The sequence below is a fragment of the Jaculus jaculus genome, chromosome 16 (assembly GCF_020740685.1).
Source record: "Jaculus jaculus isolate mJacJac1 chromosome 16, mJacJac1.mat.Y.cur, whole genome shotgun sequence".
Taxonomy (NCBI): domain Eukaryota; kingdom Metazoa; phylum Chordata; class Mammalia; order Rodentia; family Dipodidae; genus Jaculus; species Jaculus jaculus.
Window position 1 is genome coordinate 24,096,343 of NC_059117.1, and position 14,782 is coordinate 24,111,124.

Below are 14,782 nucleotides of genomic sequence, written 5' to 3' on the forward strand. Positions count from 1 at the left end.
TCAAGAGAGATATACACAATGAATTCATTCAGCATTACATTGATCAAAAAAATTGTGCATGATTTCTATATTTAGAAAATGAGATAATTATAGTCCAGCACTAAAAATTAAATGAAAAATGCACACAGTAACCAAAGAGGCTTACATTTGCAGGGAAAGGTAAGTTGGTCAAATCCAAAGGGACACTGTCAGTCATCTGTGGGATACATGTGGCATAAGTATTCAGACAATGTTATAGTTTTAGAGTTAAAATTCCAGTTGTGAGTCTGATATCTGTTATTATGAGTATAATATAACATTACTTCTGGTGATGCTGGGTATTTACAAACAATCCCTAATCATAAAACAGCTTGGTAAGCTTCATGGTCACTGGAAAAGCTATAAAAAAAAGTTCATTGCTGTTGGAAGTTCTCCAAAACAGGGAGGTATTACAGTTTTTCTCTTTGGCTCCCTTAAAGATTGGCAGCATGGCCAACATGCTGTTACATGCTTATACCCCAAGTACTTAAGAGGTAGAGGCAGGATCAGAGTTCAAGTTCATCCTTAGCTACACAGAGTTCAAGACCAGCATGATCTACCTGAGACCCTATATCATAGAAAACAAAATATGGCTGGGGAGATGGGTCAGTTGGTACAGTGTCTGTTGCACAAGCATATGAATCTAAGTTCAGATCCCTACTAGCCATATAAAATCTGGGTTTGGCAATTCCTTCCTATAAACCCAAAACTGGGAAGGCAGAGACAAGAGGATAGCTAGGGTTCATTGGCTAGTTAATCTACTTAATCTAGCTGAATCAACAAACTCCCTGTTCAGTGTGAGAATGGTCTTAAAAGAAAGAAATAGGGGGCAAAAAAAGTGGAGAGCAATTGAAAAAGACCTCTAATGTTGACTTCTGCTCTCTGCATATGTGTGCACATACAGTTATACCCAACATATACAAACAAACATACATGTACATCATGCACATACCAAAGTCAAATTCTCTTTAATATTATCAGATATTCAACCTTCCTTTATAAAAAATCATTACTGAATAGCTTCATTCATAAATTGATCCTCTTAAAAAAAATCTAAGGATTTCAATGCCAATTCTCCTTTCAAATTCTGATAAGACAACCAACCTCCTTAAAATTTAGTGGCATCAGTATGGTGCCACTAAATAAATATGGTGAAAGGTTTCTCAAAGAGTTAGAAAAAAACCTCGCATATGACCCAGTTATCCCACTCCTGGGCATATACCCTAAGGATGACACACTACAAAGATGCTTGTATATCCATGTCCATTGCAGCTCTATTTAAGCTAAGAACTGGAAATGACATAGACCCTAGATTATGTTCATGGCTAAGAACTCCTACAGGCAGTGGCTTTAATAATGTCCTTAATCTGCCTTTTTTATACTCAGTCCAATCTTAATGTCATCTATTTCCACAGAGCTACCTACATTATCACATTATCTTTATAAAAGAGAAATGCAATCAACTTAGAATTCTTTCTAGTTACCTTCAACTAAGTTCCCGTTGTCCTGGATTTTTAAAACTTGACTGTGTTAGTGTGTATGTGTGTGTGGAGGTGCATGCCATGATATGCATGAGGAGGGCATAGGACAATCTTGGGTGATGGCCCTTGCCTTCCAACTTGCTTGGGGCAGGGAAATTTTGTGGTTGACCTCTATGTTCCCCAGGTTAGCTTGCCTGCATGCTCCTGAAGATTAACCTGCTGGAATCGCAGACAGTCACCTCAGCATCTTGCTTCACATGGCTTCTGGGGATCTAAACTCAGTTCTCTTGTTTATACAACAGATGTTTTACTCACTCAGCCATCTCTACATTACTGCCCCCTGCTACATTACTTTTTGTCTTTCTTTACAATAAGGAAATTAGGAGCTAACAAGACATACGAAATGAAAGAGAAACAAACAGGATATAGTCATTGTTAAGGAATGAAAATAAATGAATTACACCAGAAGAAACGTTGAGCAGGAGACATGCAGTTACACCACTTGACTCCGTGTGCTTTGGCCATCATAAAAGGGGAACAATCAATTACATGACCACATTTCACAGAGCTAACAAAGTGTCCCTGGCAATTCTATGTTGTAGAAATTGCTCACCTTATCAGGAGTATGGGGAAGTCAGGCAAATAATACTTAAAACATCATGGGCTGGAGAGATTGCTCAGTGGTTAAAGGCACTTTCTTACAAAGCCTAACAGCCCGAGTTCAATTCCCCAGAATGCACCGGCCAGCTGGGAGTCGAACAAGGAAGTGAGGGGAAAATTAACCTGAATGAAAGAAGGCAAACAGACACAAGAAGGAGACCATGCTAGGTGTTTGTCACGGCCTCAAGAGTTTATTCTTACATGTAGATTTATATAGGGCTGTAGGGGGAAGGGGACGTGGCCAGGGCAAGGAGTTGTCAGGAAACCTAGAGGGGATATAATTAGGTGTTCATCTAATCTTGCCTCACTGGCTAAACATCCTGACTGCACCAGGTTTCACATCCTGACCATAAACTGGCCTTTTGCAAAAGATAAGATTCTGTAAGCAGTCTGCTGAGCAGTTCCAGAAGTACCTAACAGAAAGCTGGATGGACCAGCTTTCTGAGTAATGAGTCAGCTTATGAGCAGGCCCAGGCAAAATGGAGAGGCTTTTGCTCTATGGCTCCTGACACCAGTACTCATGTAAAGCCAGATACAAAAAGTAACATATGCTTTTAGAATTCTTTTGTAGCAGCAAGAGGACCTGGTTCACTCATTCTCTCTCTCTTTCCCCCTCTCTCTCTCCCCCTTGAAAATAAATAAAACTATTTTTCAAAAAGACTTATAACTTAATTTAAAGAAAAAAATTCAGTTGTTTGCTAGCTATAGTGGCTTGAATCGAATGTCCCCCCAAACTCATGAGTTTTGAAGGCTTGCTCCCCAGCTGGTGGCAATTTGGGATGTGGAGCCTTGTCCAAAACAAGTGTGTTTCTAGGGCAGACTTAAGTGTGGTATGTCTGGCTTCGTCTTGCAGAGTTGCTGCTATTTTCTACCTGCTGTGGCAGAAGTGATACTCAGCCTCTGCTCATGTCATGCTTTCCCCTGCCGTCATAAAGCTTGTAAAACAAAATAAAAAAAAAATCCCTCCCACCAGCTTCTTTTGGTATGATGTTTCATCCTAATAATGTGAAGGTAACTGTGACAGTGCCCCACAAGGCGGCATCCTGGAATTATAGACCCTGACACTCAGAGTCATTAAACCAAGAAACAGCTGCTTCTGGTGCTGTTTCTTGTGTTCCTGCAGCTACTGCACCTGCAGGTCAGCATTCACTGATATTTCTATTGAACAGAAAACAAAAATATGTGAGGAATAAGTATGACATGAGCAAAGGACAGGTCACAAGTGAGTGAGAGACAAGGGGTTTTGACTTAGGGTCAGGAGTGGTGATGTTTGCTGACCCAGAACTCACATATACCATCCAATGATACTCTTGCTATAAGCTCACCTATTGCTTTGAACATTTCTGTGGATGATTCATTAATTTTAATGTCCATTTTTAATTTTTTTTTAAAAATTTATATATTTGAGAGTGACAGAGAGAGAAAGAGGCAGAGAGAGAGGGAGAGAATGAGCATGCCAGGGCCTCCAGCCACTGCAAATGAACTCCAGATGCATGTGCCCCCTTGTGCATCTGGCTAACGTAGGTCCTGGAGAATTGAGCCTTGAACTGGGGTCCTTAGGCTTCACAAACAAGTGCTTAACTGCTAAGCCATCTCTCCAGCCTTATCCATTGTTCTTAATGGTAGTCAACATATCACCAGCATAGACACATTGATCTAGGTCAAAAGTGTAACCAGGTTACTGAGAGAGTAGGGAAAAGAGCATGTCTTAAGTTCCCATCAGCATCTCCTAGCATTCCTTGCCAATAATGGTCATTTGGGTTGCTCAGGGCTAAGACAAAGGGAGGTATGGTATAATTAGAAGGCTGATTACCTGGTTGAAAGATTAACTTCCAGCCATGCTGCAAAGTGAGAACTTAGCAGAAAAAGTAGCCCACAGAATTAGACTCAGAAAAGTTATTTATAAGATCCATAAGAAGTATTCCTATAGTTCATTCTCACAGTTCATTCCTACAGTTTAGAAATAGTTCGTGTAGATGGATGGATTGCCTATCATTCACTAATTTTTCATTATTACCAATTACCTCATGGATTATAATGAATGTAAATAGGACAGGGTTGACTTTGTGCCTAGGTACTCTCTGATGCTATTAAGAACATGGCCATATTGTTTAAACACCAAATAAACCACATATTAATATCACTCGATGAAAATGGCTACAGCTAACTATGCCTCCTTCTTGAATACATGATCTTCAAATTTTTTCCTAAAATAACCGAAGAATGCCATCAGGAAAGACCAGCATATTTTCCACAAATTAGCAAACAAAGAAGCAAAGAATCCTGGGCCCTTTCTTCTGCTAAGAACAATGTCTTAATTAATCAAACTCCCTAAAATTATGTTCTACAGCGAGTATCCCAGAAAATTATCCAAGTAACAAATATTAACTCTCTACCAACTCCATGGGACATATGTCACTTCTCCAGTAAGTATCTACTTGAGCAAGAAAGTTCCCTATTGAAAATCTAAGAGAAATAGTAAAAAAAAAAAAAAAAAAAAAGAAAAGAAAAAGAAAGAAAAACAAATACTTCTAAATAAGCAAATAAATTCACCTATCATCTACAGCATTTTAAAAATGATTGAAATTTATAGGCTTCTGCCGAATTTAATGTATTCACATCGATGATAATATATTTTTGGCTATTCTTCCTAAAAGTTACATCACAGCCAAACCAATAGTTTTGGCTCAATTTCTATGCTACAAAGTAAAATAAGAGGAGAATTTTCTTCTTCTGTTTTTATGTATGTATGTGTAAACATGTGTATGCATGTTAGTATTTGTGTGGGTACATGGGTGTATGCAGGTGTCCATGCACATGTGTGCATGCATGGTGGAGGCCTAAGGTATACTTCAGGTAGATTGCTTATTCACTCTCCACCTAATTTTTTGAGACAGGATCTCTCATTGAACCAAAAGCTCACTACTTCAGCTACATTGGCTAGCCAGTAAACCCTAAGGAATCATCTGTTTCTGCCTTTCATGCTGAATTACAGGTATGTGCCACCATGCCCAGCTTTTACGTAAGCTCTGTGTACTTAAACTCATGTACATTAAGGTTGTACAACAAGCACTTTACCAAATGAGACATCTACCAAGCCCAAATGTGTAAGATTTTTTTGAATGAAAATTCTCAGCATTGATGAATGTGTGGGGAAAACAACTGATAGACATGAAATCAATTGGTAATTCATCAAGAATATCAAAAGTGTTAATAAATGCATACAACTTTGATTAAATAAGACCAGGTGTAGGACTTTCTTCTGAAAGAACATGTATGGGAACACATAAAATTTTCTAGAGATGTTCACCACAGCATTGTTCTAAGCTTAAAAACATTAGAACTGATCTTTAAGGTAGTAAATAAATGATTATGTATTCCCATGCTAAACCATAGAGCAGATGTTAAAATTATACAGAATAATTTAATATATTGAATTTTATATGTTACCAGAAAATTCTATAGCTGAAGACAATTCCAGTTAAAAAAAAATAATAATAACTACAGAGGCTGGAGAGATAGCTTTGCAGTTAAGGCATTTGCCTGCATAGCCAAAGACCTCGTTTTGATTCCCAAGGACCCACCTAAGCCAGATGCACAAGGGGGTACATGAGTCTGGAGTTCATTTGCAGTGGCTGTAGGCCCTGGCATACCCATTCTCTCTTTCTCTTTCTCTTCCTCTCTCTCAAATAAATAAATTAAAAGAAAGTTTAAAAAAATAATAGTTACAGATTTAAAACATACATTTGGTACACTATTTCCTAAGAATCTAAAATTATAGTAAAAATCCTTTAAAAGAATATACTCAAAAGACATAGAAAAGAAGGGAAGAGACAGTAACACCATTAATCTGGATGCTGTAAAGACCAAAGACAGATGCCCACTGATGAATAATATCCAAGAAAGCTGAGCCCTAAGTTAGCAAAACACAGAAGCAACAAGCAGCTTGCCTTCTATCATCATGCTATGGTATGGTAGCAATAAAATGAATGGACTATTGATACTCAGCAACTTGTATGGATGTCCAGGCACTTTTACAGAGTGGAGAAAATAAACCCAGGGTATTACCTACTGTCTGATTCCATAGTTAAGTAATATTTTTGCAACAATAAAATTTTAGTGAACATAGAATACATGGAGTTTTGAAGGGGGTTTGGAAAAATGTGTGAGAATCATTGGAAGTGGGTATGGATATAAAAGTGTTACATAGTCATAATAGTAGAAATATATCCACATTCAAAGAATGAAGAGATAGAAAGTGGTAGAGGTTAAAGCACTGTGAGAGAGAACTAAAACCTTAGATTTGGTAAGGGGTGTTAAACATTTTTGTGATTTTTGCCCATATTTCTTAGTAAATGTTGAGTGAAAATCTATTCTATCAGACAACATATTCTGCCCTGGAGACTTCAAGATAAATTAGACTTGGCCTCTGACCCTAAAGGGAGGTACTACTACTCCCCAAGTGAAGAATAGGTATTTTCAATGAAATTTTGATTTACCCCTTGGCCATGATTACAAAATTGTTCTTCCCTATAGGAAAAGCAGCTACAAATGCTTCAAGGGATAAAGAAGAAATACATCTAGGTAATTGATATCTGTGGCTCCTTGATATCCCTGTAGACTTCACAATGAGGATGTTTCCAAGGCACTTCAGGCAGGATGTATTTCTGGTTTTAAAAAAGAAAATGGTCTGTCTCTTCTTACAGGCATTAAAAACAGCACTGTGATAAAACACAGAAAACATAGTACTTACTTTTTATCATGAAGATACCAAAACAAAGTTTTTCAGATTATATAGGTTAAGTTAAAATGATCCTTTCTTCAATTTCAAACAAATAATAGATGGGCTATATAATGGTACACACCTATGCTCCCATTACTTAGATGGGCTATATAATGGTACACACCTATGCGCCCATTACTTGGGAGGTAGAGCAAGAGGATCAGGAATTCGAGGTTATTCTTGGTGACCAATAACCAAAGATTCAGACAATGACCTCTCTTCTAATCAAAAGGTGATATATGATGGATTTGCATCTCCTGCATATATTAATAATCACCATATTCCATCTGATAGGTTAATTTCAACTAGCAATGATGATATATATCGTTAGTTATTTTCAAATGTTATTATTCTCTGGATTAATTTCCTTTTTATCTTACTTTTCAAATGAATTCTTCATAAATCATATGCTGTCCCACTGTCATATCAGCAAATTTACCTTAAACAGAAAACTATACTAATTGCTTTGGATCACATCTGACATCACATTCTCCCACTTATATTTTCTCCTTGGACTTCTTTGACAATGATAAGTTCAATGAATCCTCTTCATATTCAATAATAATTACTCTCCAAAGAAGAGCACAATAGCTCCTGGATCTGCGTGACTGACACGTGAAAGCAGGACATGAACTTAAGAGGAAAGAGACATCTGAATTAGCATAGTTACTTATAAGCACTTGGACACTGTGCCCCGAAGTGTCTGACTATAACAAATGCTGACAGGAGATTCCTAGTCTTTGACTAAAGAGATTCTCTGGACCACCATACTTCTTATTTCTTAAAATAAAAAAAAAAAATCATTTCAAACTTATATATTCTTCAATCAACGCATCATAGATCATGGAATTTTTAAGCTTACATTTTCCACTCTGAGCTTGAGAGCTGTTCAACCCCATCAGAGGTGAACAAAGGTAGTTTAGTGCAAAAATAACAGTGTTTGGTTTGTCAAGAAATGGTGTGTATCATTGGACATTCAAATGCAAAAGAAGAAAAAATAGTAAATTGATCCATACCTTGCACCATACAAAAATTAACAATAGACCACAGTAAACTACAATATTCAAAATGATAAATTCCTACAAGAAATCATGCTGCTGTTTGGGGCAAAAAAGAAAAACAATAAATTGTATTTAACATAAGAGAACTATATTTTAAAAATAACTATTAAGAAAGTAAAAATGGGGCTGAAGGAATGGCTTAGTGGTTAAGGCACTTGCCTGTAAAGCCTAAAGACCAAGGTCTGATTCCCCAGTATCCACATAAACCAGATGCACAAGGTGGCACATGCATCTGAGTAACCAGATGCACAAGGTGGCACATGCATCTGAGTTCATTTGCAGTGGCTAGAAGCCAAGGTGTGCTCTCTTTGTCTGACTCTTGCCCCCCCTCAAGTAAATGAATAAATAAATAAAATACTTTTAAAAAAGAAAAAAGTAAAAGTGATGCTGGGGAAATGGCTCAATGAATAAAGTGCTTGCCACACAAACATAAGGAATTGAATTCAGGCCGCTAGCACCCACATAAAAGCAAGGCATGGTGGCACAAGCCAGTAATTCCAGCCCTAGGAAGGTACAGATAGGAGAATTTCTGGGGCTTGCTGGCTAGCTAGTCTAGCTAAATTGGTGAGTTCTTGGAATTTATTTACAAGTAATAATGATGTTTGAGTCCTATGCAACTTCAAGGTTACTAGAAGGCCCATGTGAAATGATTTTAAAATGTTTAACAAATTATAAGGTGCCATCTATCCTGTTGACATTATTATCAGTTTCAAACACCCTGGATGATCAACTGAAAATCAGTGATTTGTTAGGGAATGGCATGTAGGAAAATGTGAAAGACATGAGAAATAGAGAATTAAATTTGTTACACTTGAATTCTGAAGAGAGCCAGGGACCATAATGACCTCTGGCTCGTACCAGCCACGTTTTATTCTCAACTGCTAATATTGTCCTAAACACCTTAGCTTCTTGAGGTTTAAACCCACACAGCACTTTGTCTCACCCTTCTCCTTTGTTCTTTCTCCCCGTTGGAAAATGCAGGAGTGGCTGGGGCAGTCTTACATACGCAGAGAAATTTCCATGGTGGCCACTGAGTTTAACTCCAACTTTCCACTCACTCTTTCACATGAATTCATGGTACAGTCAAGACTTCTGAAAATCCTCTCAAAGAATCTATGCTCATGGGCTCCTCTGGCTTCTAGAGTCTGGCATGTAGCATTGGTGTTTCCTCTTAAAATACATCCCTCCTGATGTCTCATTAATAGTGTCCACTAAAAATGAGCTTAGCAGGCCTTACTGGAGAAGGGGACAACAGTAAGAGTGACTCTATTAGGGCCATTAAAACCTTCATCATCTATATAACCTTGTGCCTCCTCCTTGATCTGCAATGCTTTCAGCTCTCATCTTAGGATCTTTGAGTATTTCTATCCAGTCCCTTGCTTTTCTTTTCTTTTCTTTTTCTAGCATAATGTCACTGATGGTCATCAAGGAATTTTTTCCTTTTTTATTCAGTGCTAGGAATTAAACCTGAGTCCTCATACACACTCTACTGTTGCTCTGTATTCCAGCCCAAAGAATTTTTTTTATAAAGATAACCCCCTCCTGAGTGAATTCAGTGCTGAGTATTTAAAAATACTTTTAAAATTTCAACTATCACTATAACCTATTGAGGCAGGGTTCAAGAGGTGGTTCAGCATTTAAAGGTACTTGTTTGAGAGCCTGACAGCCCAAGTTCAATTCCTTAATACCCACGTAAAGCCAGACACAGAAAATGGCACATGTGTCTGGAATTCATTTGAGATGGCTGAAGGTTCTTGTGTGCCCTTCTTTCTCTCTCTCTTTGTCATATATATATATATGATATATATATATATATATATATATATATATTTTTTTTTTTTTCATGGTAGGGTCTCTAGTCCAGGCTGACCTAGAATTCATTATGTAGTGTTGTGGTGGCATCAACTCACAGCAATTCTATCTCTGCCTCCCAAGTGCTAAGATTAAAAGTGTTGGCCAGTGCACCTGGCAGATAATTTAAAAGTTTTTTGTTTATTTTAATTTATTTATTTGAGAGTGACAGAGGGAGAAAGAGAGAGATAGAGAGAATGGGTGCGCCAGGGCCTCCAGCTGTTGCAAACAAACTCCAGACGCTGTGCCCCCTTGTGCATCTGGCTAACATGGGTCCTGGGGAATGGAGCCTCGAACTGGGGTCCTTAGGCAACTGCTTAACTGTTAAGCATTTCTCCAGTCCAGGCAAATAATTGTTTAAAGAGAGAAATATTAACATATTTCCGTCAGAAAAAAATCACATAAGACCAGCCTTAAGACAGATGCTAGTATTTGAAGCTCTTGGTGTTCTTACGTACCTTACTTGCCAGATATAGGTCTTTCCTTCTTTTTATTTCTCTCTAATTCATGTGCATTTCTTGATTCTTCTAATTTTTTTTTTCAGAAAGTATTTAATGAGCAAAGTCGCAGGAAAGAAAGGTTAACCATTAGCTAAGACAAAACAGCCCCAATTTTAAAAGGAAAACTCTGTCATGTTGACTGCATATGGGTACTTTGTGGGTAAGGTACCACTCTTTCATTTTGTCTAAGTATAGAAGATGTGACCAATTTATAAACAAAAAATAATGACTCTGAAGAATCAATTGGTTATACTCACATATAAATGAAACCTACTCAGTGGTGGCATAAGATATATGGCCAGGAAAAAAAGGAACATTGCTCTGCATACTTCTTATATTTATATAACTCCATTGTATATGTACTACTTTTCATGACCATAATGAAATACTTCATGTTTGATAGCTTTATAAAGAAAATAAAGTTCATTTAGCTCACAGTCCTGGATGTTTAAGTGTCCACATCTGGTGATAGATAGTCTTCTTGTTGGCAGAATTCCAATTTGATTATATAAATTGCACAGCCAGAAGCATGGAGACTGTGTGTGGGTGGGTGTGGGTATGTCTTCATCCTCTGGTCTCTCCCTTCTTATATAGCCAGCAGGCTTTCATCATATGATCATAGTGACTCTTCACTAGTGGCCTTATCAAAGCCTGATCACTCCCCAAATATCCCATCTCTAAGCGCCACAAACCATTCAGTTTCTTCTCTTTTAATATGTCACAATGAGGATTAAATTTCTACACATAAGCCCTTGGGACATATACTCAAACCATCATATATCCTGTGACTAAAGTTCAAACTTAGAAAAAGAAAAGAAAACTAAACAAAAATGGCACATTTTTATTTTCCTTTCCTGTCTTGGATTTTTTTTATTTTTTATTTTATTTAATCTAAAATTTTATTAACATTTTCCATGATAATAAAAAATATCCCATGGTAATACCCTTCCTCCCTCCACCCCACTTTCCCCTTTGAAATTCCATTCTCCATCATATCCCCTCCCCATTTCAATCATTCTACTTACATATATACAATACCAACCTATTAAGTACCCTCCTCCCTTCCTTTCTCTGCCCTTCATATCTCCTTTTTAACTTACTGGCCTCTGCTGCTGAGTTTTTTCCTTCTCATGCAGAAGCCCAATCATCTGCTGCTAGGATCCACATATGAGGGAGAACATGTGGCGCTTGGTTTTCTGGGCCTGGGTTACCTCAAAAGTGGCACATTTTTTACCTGAGTGATAGCATCCACAGAAAGTTCAGGTTAATGTAACGTCAGTGTGCCTAACTGGGGGCCAGAGCCCCAGAATTATAGAAACTGACCCTTAGACTTGTTTGCTCAAGTTAGCTGCTTCTTAGAGCAAAACCTGAGAGAAGGGAAGCTAACCTTTGGGGTCATTTAAGCCCAGGGTGAATCTACTACTGCTGCTGTCACAGCTGCTCTGATCTCTGCAGCTGCAGCTCCCACTGAAGAGGCACCCATTGGTGTTTCTAATAGAACATGAAAAAGTTAAACACTGCAAGGGCAAAGGCCAAGGAAACTTTTGACTTTGAATAACCCTTAAACACTGGTTAAAGGAAGGGATTTAGGAGTTTGACCTGTTGGACTCCGCTGGTCCAGAACACATTTGCACACTCTGTTCACAAATGCAAGCACATAAGCCTACCTGCTGTCCTTGACAGATATTTGGCAGCTCTGTGGGCAATTTGTGACTGACCTCCATCGTCTTCCATGCAATCATCAGCAGTTCTTACACATGTCTGCTTGGTTCCGGGTCAAGAGTGCAACCAGGCCACAGAGGAAGTAGGGCGAAAAGCTTAGCTCCAGACCAGTCAGTATCCCGAGACACTGCTTGTCAGTATTGGTCATCTGTGCTGTTCAGGCCAAAGGCACACCAAGGCAGAAGAAACCTAGTCACATTCATTTAAGTAACTGGATTACATAGTTCTAAGACTAACTTCAGGGCAAGTTACAAGTGAGGATTTTAGCAAAAAAATAAAAAAAAATTCACGGCAGTATTTTCAGGAAAGTTATTTGTAAGTTCCATAAGAAATATTTTCACAGTCCTTCCCCATATACATATAAAAATATTTTACAAGTATTTTAGAGAGAGAGAGAAAGAGGCAGAGAGAAAATATAGGCGCAACTATGCTATCACAACTCCAGATACCTTGTGCATCTGGCTTTATGTGGGGAATCAAACCTTAGATGTTGCAGGAAAGCTCCTTAACAGCTGAGCCATCTCTCCATCCCTCATATTGCATTCTAATACTTCACCCCACAGTTTGTCCTTATAGTTCATTCCCACATCATTAAGTTTATATCTACTTAGATTCCTTAAATTATTGCATCCTTTACATAGTAGTTTCAGCAGTGGAATCATTTCCTGCAGTCTAGCATCGTGGCAGCTCTGGAGTCTGAATTCTAGCCTCAGCAACAGGCATTGTCTGAGGGTGTTATTTAAAATGCACGTGGCGGGGCTAGAGAGGTGTCTCCATGGACAAAGCATGCACTGTACAGGTGCGAACACCTGGATGGACCCCGCAGAACCCACATAAAAGCCCAGCACATGCAATTCCGGCACAACTACAGCAAGAAGGGCTGTAGAGACGAGAGGATCACAGAGCAGCCTGTAGACCAGCCAGCCCAGAGAACAAAGGAGTGATCAAGGAAACAAGGTCCCTCCACCCCTAAAAGGGTGGAAGACGAGGATCAACACCCAAAGTTGTCTTCTGACCTCCACGTGTGTGCTCTCCTCATATACATATATATCATACACATACAAACACCTGAACCAAAAAACGATACCAATTAGAATGCACTTGGCATTTCCCAATGTTGACAGGCTAGATGAAGGTTCTATAATTTGTGTTTTCCAAGTGAAGAAACAAAGGTTCCTGATGAACTGATAGGATTCCTTGAGAACAAGAGACCAGACTCAGACGCAGACTTTACAGGTAACTTCCTAAAGCCACATTTCTTTAGAACTTTTTTTTTTTCGATTTGCTATCCATATGTAACTTCTGCATGTTTCTGCATTGATAAATTCAATCTGCAGACTTTAATATCTCCTTCAAACATCTAAGTATTTCAGTCCCAGGCTATTTAAGAGTGATAACAGGGTGACAGATATTATAGTCGGGCTACCCTGTTATTGTCTCCCTAAAGTAGAAACATGATCATGTCACTGGCAATCTGATGTCTTGCAAACAACAAAACTTGCATTCTTATTTCCCTCACAGTCTGGGGTCAACACATCCGGAAAGCAAGACTGAGCCTGCCAAGCAGCCCAGACCACTCGCCGTTCACCTATGTGGTCTCTTTTGTCTCATCTTGAAATTCTACAGACCTGGAATTTCTCCTCAATTTTGTTTCTACCAGAAAATCTACTAACTTTTTTACTTCCAGGATACTGGTTATTCAGGGAAACTAGATATTCCTCTTACCTGGCAAGTGGGAGTTGCAATAAGTCACCTGTGCCTGGGATCCCAGCAACAGGTAGCTGGACTGATCTGTAGAAGATTCTAGTTGCTGTTGTAAGTTAGCGTGCTTGCTTTTATTGGAAGGCATGGAGAGGGGAGGTGTAAGTTACGACTATTTTGTTTAAACTGCTCCAGGTGATTCAAATATTAGCCAGGTCTAAGGACTGCTGCTCCAAAGGAGCACACACCCAGCTGGAAGTGATTCTCTCTTATCTTTACACATCCACACATGCTCATTTCTCCTACTGGCATCTCTAGGTTTGTGTGTGCCTTCCTACACTGTAAACTCCTTAAAGATAAGGATTATGCCACGTTACCTCATACAGGCCGTGGCACATAACAGATATAAATAGCTCATATGCATGGCGTGGTGGTGCATACCTTTAATCCAAGCACTTGGGAGGCAGAGGTAGGAGGACAGTTGTGAGTCTGAGGAGAGCCTGAGACTACTTAGTGCATTCCAGGTCAGACTGAGCTGGAATGGGACCCTACCTCAAGTAAACAAAAAGAATAATTAGCTCATGAGAATATAAGTAAAAATAAAGAAATACTTGTATAAATTACTCTTCAAAACCAATGTAAAGATGTAACCTTTGTACCACACAATACATTTTTGGAGACAGAGTCCCGTGTAGTCTAGTCTAGCCTCCAACCCCCTACATAGCTGAGAATATGGATAAGCTTGACCTGTTGATCCTCCAGCCTCTACATCCCAAGTGCTGGGAATACAGGCACCATTACTTCCTGTTTTACGTGGTGTTGGGAATGAACCCAGAGCCTTGTGCATGCTGAGCAGGCACTCTACCTACTAACTGAGCTACAGACTTGCAACCCCAAAAACACTTTTGCTAAACTGTCAGAAATACTAAACACCTTATTATCACCTCTGAGACCTCGCCAGAGAATGCTAATAAAAGTAGAGCTAATACACATTAAGCCTTGTTA